The 9,639-nt window shown below is 50.6% G+C and overlaps 1 non-coding gene across 1 annotated transcript; it reads right to left on the bottom strand.

The window, feature by feature from the left end:
• Window positions 1–724: 724 nt before the first annotated feature.
• On the bottom strand, window positions 725–865 carry LOC118150401 (U4 spliceosomal RNA). Its single transcript, XR_004738502.1, has one exon. It is a non-coding gene; the product is annotated as a U4 spliceosomal RNA (small nuclear RNA).
• Window positions 866–9,639: the final 8,774 nt, after the last annotated feature.

Below are 9,639 nucleotides of genomic sequence, written 5' to 3' on the forward strand. Positions count from 1 at the left end.
CCACCCTCCACATCCAAGCGATCACCAAGGATACAAGTCGGCCAGGCAAGGTAGCTCACGCCTGTAAGCCCAGTACTTTAGGAGGCCGAGGCGTGTGGATCACCTGAGGTCAAGAGTTCGAGACTGCTCTGGCCAACATTGGAAAAGCCTGTCTCTACTACAGATTCAAAAATTAGCCAGTGTGGTGGCAGGTGCTTGTAATCCCAGCTACTCAGGAGGCTGAGACAGGAGAATCGCTTGAACCTGGGAGGCACAGGATGCAGTGAGCTGAGATCACGCCATTTCACTCCAGCCTGGGCAACAGAGCAAGAATCTGTCTCAAAAAAAAAAGAAAAGAATTAGTATAGTTTTGTCTCCAGAAGAGGGGTCTTGTCCCAGACTCCAACAACAGGATTTTCGATCTCACACGAAATGGAATTTATGGCAAATTGCACAGTCTTGTGATATTAAGAGAGTTTATCAGCCACTGCTGAGTTACAGAGCACAGAGTCCTCAGAAAGCAAGAGGAGGAACGCACCTGTTTTAAAGAAAAAACAACTTTTTGAGACGGGGTTTTACTCTTCTCACAAGGACATGATCTGGGCTCACTACAACCTCTGCTTCCTGGGTTTACGGGTCCTCCTGCCTCAACCTCCCAAGTAGCTGGGATTACAGGTGTGCACCACCACGTCCGGCTAATTTTTTATATTTCTTTTCCATTTTTATTTATATTCATTTTATTCCATCCCCGTAGAGACTGCCAAAAATTGCCAATGCCGACTACGCTTCCAGTCGTCACGGCGGGGTATTGGGAAAAGTTTTCAATTAGCAATAATTGCGCCTCAGATAAACCTCATTGGCCTCGATACTGCCACTGTGCAAAGCTATTTTTTTTTATTTTTAGTAGAGACTGGGTTTCACCATGTTGGCTATGCTGGTGTCCAACTCCTGGCCTCAAGTTATCCGCCCTCCTAGGCCTCCGAAAGTGCTGGGATTACAGGTGCAATTACTTAATGTTTACATTACTTAATTAAGTAACCGCACCTGTAATCCCAGCACATTAACGTACAAACAGGATCACTTACTGTTTGTTTATATAGGTGATTAAGAATAGTGTTGTCTCTTATAAAGGATTGTGATCAGTTTGTGTCGGGCTGTTAATATTGTTACTTTTCTTTGTTACTACTGATTTTAACAATAATATATGAGTGTATTATTACCTTGAAAACTTATTTTTAAATTAAGAATGCTTTTTGCTTAAAGTACTGGTATATTTTTGTAAGTTTGGGGTCTTTATTTAGTTATTAACTTGTTCCTGCGACCATAAATATTTTATAACCAAAGGTGCTCAATCCCTAAATATATAATCCAACAGATTTAACGTGTGTGTGTGTGAGAGAGAGAGAGAGTGTGTGTGTGTGTGTGTCTTACTCTGTCTCCCAGGCTTGAGTGCAGTGGTGTAATCACAACTGGCCCACTGCGGCCTCAAACTCCTGGGCTCAAGCGATCCTCCCACATCAGCCTCCTGGGTAGCTGGGACCACAGGCACGCACCACCATGCCCGTAATTTTTATAATTTTTGTAGACATGAGGATCTCGCTATTTTCCCAGGCTGGTCTTGAACTCCTGATCTCAAGTGATCCTGCCGCCTTGGCCTTCCAGAGTGCTGGGATTACACTCGTGAGCCCTGCACCCTGCCCAGATTTAGCTTTTTCTATTTAAAATAAAGTCACTGTGGTTAAGACACCTCTGACAGTTTTGCATTTTAAGTGTGAAGACTACGTTGAGTGAATTTTTCCATAAATTGTAAAATGTGAATCCATGTTTATTTTATTCTTACGGTTTCCAATTAATTGTCGCTTCTTCCTTTTTAGAAACACACGGGCCACTGGGCTCCCTGTCACTTTGCATTTACAGAACGATGGCGGTGAAGACGCTGCACTCCGACTTCAAGTGGTGCGGCAGGGCGGCCACCAGAGGGCGCGCGTCCTCCGCCAGCGCTGTGAGCGCGAGGGCCCTGCAGTGCCCCCGGCCACCAGCAGAGGGCGCGCCGGAGCGAGGCGGCGTAACTGCACCAGCCAAGCTCCTCTACCAAACAGAAGCCCCGCCTTACACGGGGTTAAAACTCCAGATATGACACGTGAAAGGGTCTTGGGGTTACAGTTTTAGAAATCACATGTGACAGGGTCGTGGTGCATGCAGTAGGCGTGGGGTGGGGGCTTGAACTCGTTTAAACAACGCCTTCCAAGCGCCTTGGTGCATGGAGTAGGCGTGGGGTGGGGGCTCGAACTGGTTAATTCAAAACAACGCCTTCCAAGGGTCTTGGTGCATGGAGTAGGCGTGGGGTGGGGGCTTGAACTCTAAGTTAAAACAACGCCTTCCAAGGGTCTTGGTGCATGGAGTAGGCATGGGGTGGGGGCTTGAACTCATTTAAGTCAAAACAACGCCTTCCAAGGGTCTTGGTGCATGGAGTAGGTGTGGGGTGGGGGCTTGAACTCCTTTAAGTTAAATCAACGCCTTCCGGAAAGATTCCCCCACACCATGCCTCTGATCTATAGGAGGGTGATTAAGGTGGCGCCCGGTCGGCCACCCTTTACTTCTACTGAAATGCAGTGTGGAAGTCAAGGGGGAGGTGACCCTAGATGCTTGGGTCTCCTTCCTCACCGGGTCACCTCCTCCCTGCACACGGCCACTCTCCCACCTGGGCTACTCTCCAGTCTCACAATTGCTCTGAGCAACTGTGGAAAGAAGACACCTGTGTAGCCTCTCCCTTGTCCAAGTCGCTCGCTGAGAGACCTGCATAACTCGTCTCACTGAACCCTGGACCGCCCTGGGAAGAATACCGCTGCCCCTGTATTTCAGACAAAGACTATGAGGCGGTCAGGCTCGGTGGCTCACACCTGTAATCCCACCACTCTGGGAGACCGAGGCAGGTGGATCGTGAGGTCAGAAGTTCAAGACCAGCCTGGCCAAGATGGGGAAACCCCATCTTTAGTCTCTACTAAAAACACAAAAATTAGCTGGGCGTGGTGGTGGGCACCTATAAACCCAGCTATTTGGGAGACTGACACAGGAGATTGCTTGAACCCTGTGTCAGGTCTCCATATGCAAGCCTGGAGCCTGAAAGTCTGAAGTCCTGCCTGCCTGGGCTGATCATCTCCCACCGCCCGCCTGCCTTCGCCATTGTCCCTGAGTGCCCAGCAGAGCTTCCCTGGACAAGCCCCTCACCCCACCTGCCATCTCAACTGTTCTTAGGATAATGTGAATACCTCTCACCCATCCTGTCATCTTCACTGCTCTTCTGCCTCACCCCAGCTGCCACTGTAACTGAACGTAGGGTAAATGTACACTCCTTGCCCCAACCCACCACGGTAACTGATCTTACTCTGTAACTTTCCACTGCCCGCCCCAAACCTATAAAACCAATTCCTATCCCGCTGCCCTTTGCTAACGCCCTTTTCGGCCTTAGCCCACCTGCACCCAGCTGAATAAATAGCCACGTTGCTCACACAAAGCCTGTCTGCGGGGATCTCTTCATTCAAAGTGTGAATTTTCAACACCTGGGAGGTAGAAGTTGCAGTGAGCCAAGATCGCTCCACTGCACTCCAGCGTGGGCAACAGAGCGAGATTCCATCTCAAAAATAAAAATAAAAGACAAAGATTATGAGGCCAGTGGAGGCTGTGACCAAGCACCTGACCTCACCTTGTTGGCAGAAGCTGAATTGGAACTAGGTTCTCAGGTTCGCAGGGTGCGATGAGGGCCTCCTGATTACAAAGTCCAAAGTGTGACCGGCACCTCCATTAACATGACATATATTTGTCTGCAATCTATGGATGGGCATTTTCACGCACCAGATTTTGCCAGGAGTCTCTCATATTCTCTTTTATTGTAGTCACAAAATTCTGTGCTCTTCAGTATAAATACTTGTCTTTTTATAGTTGAACACTGGGGATGCAAGTGATTTTCCACACAGCCAGCACCTTACAGTTTCCAAATGTGGTTTTCACCGTGCGTTGGGACTGACTCAGGGTGGCTGGCAAAACAGGAGGGAAATGTTAGGGAAAGTTAGAAATTTACAGTCTCAAACCTTTTGGAAGGCCGAAAGGTTTTAATGGCATGGGCTAAAGGCAGCCAGTTCATTAGGTTAAAATTTTAAGCCATAGGGTGAAAGACGGGGACCATCGAGCTTCCCCGGTCGCCTGTTTACCCACATCCCTTTGCCTCTATTCTAAGTGTTCACTCACGTAAACCCTGTGCTGACCGGTCCTCTCAGCAGGGGGTCGAAGGGGAATTACACGTGAATGGTGTTTTCTCCTGGCCCAAAACCAAAAGTTTAATCATTCAAAACCACTCTTTCAACCATGTTAATTATCCACAAGTGTGTTAACTTAAAGCCTCTGTTATTCAATCAATACCAAATAAATGTAAGAAGGTACAGGGAGTCACGGCCGGGTTTGCTGAAACCTCCCCTAAAGGAAGTTAACACACGTCCCCACCCCATTCAAAATCACCGCAGTGGGCGTGAGAGAGCATTCATTCATCTGTGCCCAGGTCGGGGTCCGCAAAACAAACCTCCACAGGCGGCGTGGCTGTTTCATGGTTTGTATTCACGTTGCATGATGTGAACACGCGTCTCTCTCAGCTGCACTCCCACCTGAGAGGCAGCCGGGCTCACGGTACCGCCGGGAGCAAGTCTCCTCGAAGAAGAAGAAAACACCTGGCACAGTGTGACATTCTGAAGTGCAAGGACTTTTCCGGGACAAAAGTTTCTGAAGGTGGCAGTTCGTGTCTCGGTCTCTGTGGGGTCCAGAATTTGCTGCACAGCGGGAGGTGACAAGGAGCCGCTGGATTCTTGTGTGACATTAACACTGGACGTGCGCCTGCTCTAAGCTCCGGAAGTCACATCCTCCCTGCGGGTTTTTTTTTTTTTTTTTTTTTTGAGATGGAGTCTTGCTCTGTTGCCCAGGCTGGAGTGCAGTGGTGCGATCTCAGCTCAGTGCTGCAACCTCCACCTCATGTGTTCAAATGATTCTCCTGCCTCAGCCCCCTGACTATCTGGGATTACAGTGACTCACCACCACCGCACCAGCTAATTTTTGTATTTTTAGTAGAGATGGGGTTTCACCATGTTGGCCAGGCTGGTCTTGAACTGACCTCGTGACCCGCCCTCCTTGGCCTCCCAAAGTGCTGAGATTACAGGTGTGAGCCACCATGCCCAATCTTTTTTTCTCTTTTAGAGATGGAGTCTTGCTCTGTCGCCCAGGCTGGAGTGCAGTGGTGCGATCTCAGCTCAGTGCTGCAACCTCCACCTCCTGTGTTCAAGCGATTCTCCTGCCTCAGCCTCCTGAGTAGCTGGGACTACATATGCCACTACTCCTGGCTAATTTTTATATTTTTAGTAGAAACAGGGTTTCACCATATTGACCAGGCTGGTCTCGAACTGCTGACCTCAGGTGATCCATCTGCCTCCCAAAGTGCTGGGATGAGAGGCGTGAGCCACCGCGCCCAGCCCTTCCCTGCATCCCAATGTCCACAAATATTATAAATCACCTACTTAACTGTCCAGGATTTTCAACTAATTGTCCAATGTCTAGACAAAGGTGCTTTCAAATATCTATAATAGGTCAGGATGTGGACTAGGATGTTTTATCAATTAATTGATTGATTACAGTAAGGAAAACACCCAAAGTCCTCCAAAAGCATAGAAGTGCCTTTCCTATTAGATACGTCCACTGCTGTGCATATTGCTCAGTTATGATGAAACGTCCCTCGTGTTCCGTTTTGGAGTCCCTGAGGTGCAGCCTACGGTGTGGCCCTGGACTCAGGAAGCCCCTGAAGGAGGGGAGCACACCTGCTGCTGTGCCTGCACTGCCTGTCCACACAGGGGTTTCCAGCCAGACAGGTGAGCACCTGTAGCGACGCCCTCCCATCCACATCTGTCGTCCTTCCCGCCCTGACTCCAGGTAAGGGCACAGGGCCACGGAATTACAGGTAAGTCGTCTTCTTCTTCTTCTTTTTCTTTTTTTTGAGATGCAGTTTCACTTCTGTCACCCAGGCGGGAGTACGATGGTGTGACCTCGGCTCACCGCAACCTCCGCCTCTCAGGTTCAAGTGATTCTCCTGCCTCAGCCTCCCGAGTAGCTGGGATCACAGGAATGTACCACCACTCCCGGCTAATTTTGTTTTTTTTGTTTGTTTGTTTTTTGTAGAGACGGGGTTTCTCCACGTTGGTCAGGCTGGTCTCGAACTCCTGACCTGAGGTGCTCTGCCCACTTCGACCTCTCAAAGTGCTGGGATTACAGGTGTGAGCCACCGCACCCAGCCTCAGGTAAGTCTTCTTTACTCAGTCATCTATTCACTCACTCGGCTAATTCATCCATAAATTCCATTGCTGTAACTTAGTAATTCCAAATAACCTAAACGTCCACCTGTCATGCAATGCCCTCACCACACACCTTGCCTGGTCGGCTAGTTCTTCCCAGGGATTTCCCATCCCTGTAATGCTGTTAAAATGTCTAAACTAGGCCGCCTGCTTATAAAACAGCAAGTCAGAGTAAAAAAAAAACTGGGCTTAGAGCCAACAAATCACAGCTGTCACAGAAGAGGCTCTGCCGGGGGCAGTGGCTCAGCCTGTAATCTCAGCATTTTGGGAGGCTGAGGCGGGTGGATCACTTGAGGTCAGGAGTTCGAGACCAGCCTGGCCAACATGGTGAAACCCCCGTCTGTACTAAAAATACAAAAAACTTACCTGGGCGTGGTGGCAGGTGCCTGTAATCTCAGCTATTTGGGAGGCTGAGGCAGGAGAATCGCATGAACCCGGAGGGCGGAGGTTGCAGTGAGCAGAGGTTGTGCCACTGCACTCCAGCCTGGGTGAGAAGAGCAAAACCCTATCTCAAAACAAAGAACAACTAAACAGGCTAACAAAATGCTGCAGCAGGGTATGACTTGAGAAGTCATTTCTGAGACAGAGGACGGGATCTGGGAGCTGTCCAGCTCCTGAAAATATGTGGCAGGAGACGGAAGAACTAAGATTCTCTACACAACAGGACAATGTGCCTCTCGCTGTTCAGGAGACTGGGGGTGGGCAATCAGGCTTTCGGCTAAGAAGCCTCTAGGAAAAGGCCCAGACCGCACTGCTGAGCCAGCCTGGAGGCTCACACGCCCCCAAATCCCCATCCCCAACGCTGCCCAGAAGGCCACAGGCCACACCACTGCCAGGTGAGGTTGAGGAAACGCTGCCTTCTTGCGTCAGGTTCCAGAAACTAACGTAAAACTTGTAAATAATGTTATTGAAATTAGGATTTTATGTTGTTTCAATTCAAACAGAAATTCAGTTGAGGAATAAATAGCCAGGTGTGGTGGCTCACACCTGTAATCCCAGCGCTTTGGGAGGCTGAGGTGGGTGGATCACGAGGTAAAGAGATCGAGACCATCCTGGTCAACATGGTGAAACCCCGTCTCTACTAAAAATACAAAAATTAGCTGGGCACGGTGGCGCGTGCCTGTAATCCCAGCTACTCAGGAGGCTGAGGCAGGAGAATTGCCTGAACTCAGGAGGCGGAGATTTCGGCGAGCCGAGATCGCGCCATTGCACTCCAGCCTGGGTAACAAGAGCGAAACTCCGTCTCAAAAAAAAAAAAAAAAAAATTGTAATTTACAGATCACAAAATTTCACTCCTAAATACTTCCGTATGCACCTATTAAAAAAAAAGTAAGCATAAAAGTGGGGTGTGGTTGTGCGCACCTGTAGTCCCAGCTACTCAGGAGGCCGAGGCAGGAGAATTGCCTGAACCCAGGAGGCGGAGGTTGTGGTGAGCCGAGATCGCGCCATTGCCCTCCAGCCTGGGCAGCAGAATGACACCCTGTGTCTAAAAAACAAGGTATGTATGATTTCCTACAAAACCAGAATAACATATGGTAGCTGACACATTCAAAAAAATCTTGCATATCATCAAATACTCAGGGGGAGTTTTCTTTTTTTTTTGAGACCTAGCCTGCTCTGTCGTCAGGGTGGAGCGCAGTGGCACAATCTCAGCTCCCTGCAACCTCTGCCTCCTGGATTTGAGAGATTCTCCTGCCTCAGCCTCCCAAATAGCTGGGATTACAGGCGTCCGCCACCATGCCCGGTTAGGTTTTGCATTTTTAGTAGAGACGGGGTTTCACCATGTTGACCAGGATGGTCTCGATCCCCTGGCCTTGTGATCCACCCACCTCGGCTTCCCAATGTGCTGGGATTACAGGCATGAGCCACTGTGCCCGGCCAGGAGGAGGTCTTCAAAAACCAATTAACCTCAGAAGGTGGGAGAAATGCCAGGCCAGCAGGACACAGCCATGGGAAATGACATTTACATGGCTAACAATCTGAGTTTCCTGTGAGAAACAACAGAAAAAAATATCCTCCTTGTACAATGAGAGAAAATACTATTTTTTCCCATGAAACCATAAGGCTGTGGGCAGTGTAAACCCAAAATTACACGTGAGAGCTTCCCCAGAGCTCCATGTGGGCAGAGAAATGTGTCCTAACTGCCGCCCTGCCTGCTATCTTGGTACCGGGAACCTGTGAGAATTTCCGAGCCCGACACCCTGCGTCCCGGCTTTTCTCAACACATGCAGAGCAGCGCATGGGTAGTCCAGCTGGGCAGCACCCAGACAGCGAGACAGGCCACCGGCTCCCAAAGCTGGGCCCTTCCGGCTCCTGAGGACCCTCTGTGGATGGGTCTGGTCAGTACAGCCCTTGTTCTCTGCTCTCACAGCCGTGGGGGGCACATGCTGTTTCTGAAGAACAGACTCCCCCAGCCAAAGCCAGCAGCCGGACTCAGCCACGTCCTCTCCCTCACTCCAAACTTCCTCCTCTCCTCAGTCTTCAGTGCTGGTCCCACCACGACCACCTGCCCCGCAGCAGACCACACCGGAGTCCTGTGCACTGTAGCTGCTCCCAGAGACGCATGCTCAACCCTCACTGTGGTCCTGGCTTTCAAGGCCATTGCACCTGGGAGGAGACGGAGGTGTCGGCTGGTGTCAGGGCACCTGGGTCATTCCCATTTGCTCCTGATACACGTGACTCTGCCTGTGGGATCTGGCTGGGACCCTCTCTCCCACCCACTGCCAGAGACATGTTCTGAGCCCAGACACAGCCTCGTCAGTCCTCGAGCGTCACTGCCAGCTGTGGTTTCCTAGGGTACCTGGGAGGCTTCAGTGTGACTTTCCTGGCCAGGGTCCCGTCTGACACCTGCATGGAGGCGAGTCCCTGAGGTTCAGCTGGAGTTCTGCAGGGTCTGGGTCACCTTCCTTCCCGTCCACCAAGGGCAGGTCTCCATCGCAGCCCCTTGGGTGGGGCTCCCAGGCTGCACTTTTGCCCCCCAGGGCTACACCACCCTCCTGTTGAAAAAGCGAGCTCTGTGTGTTCTGCCATCACTTCAGGGAAACCAGCCCCTGAATTACCCATATCAGAAGTGCGGCCCCCAGGTGCACGGGGGGTGGACATGAGCAGAGGGGAGGGGTATGCTGACCCATCTGACCCTTGACCCCAGCGCCATGCAGGGAGGAACGCAAGGGCGGGCTTGGCTGCTGCCCTCCACCATCACAGCAGGTGAGTCGCCTCTGACGGCAGGAACTCGTCCCCGAACGACCGTAAGGAACAGAGGCACTGAGACCACTCG

Source organism: Callithrix jacchus, chromosome 22 (assembly GCF_049354715.1).
Source record: "Callithrix jacchus isolate 240 chromosome 22, calJac240_pri, whole genome shotgun sequence".
Lineage (NCBI taxonomy): Eukaryota > Metazoa > Chordata > Mammalia > Primates > Cebidae > Callithrix > Callithrix jacchus.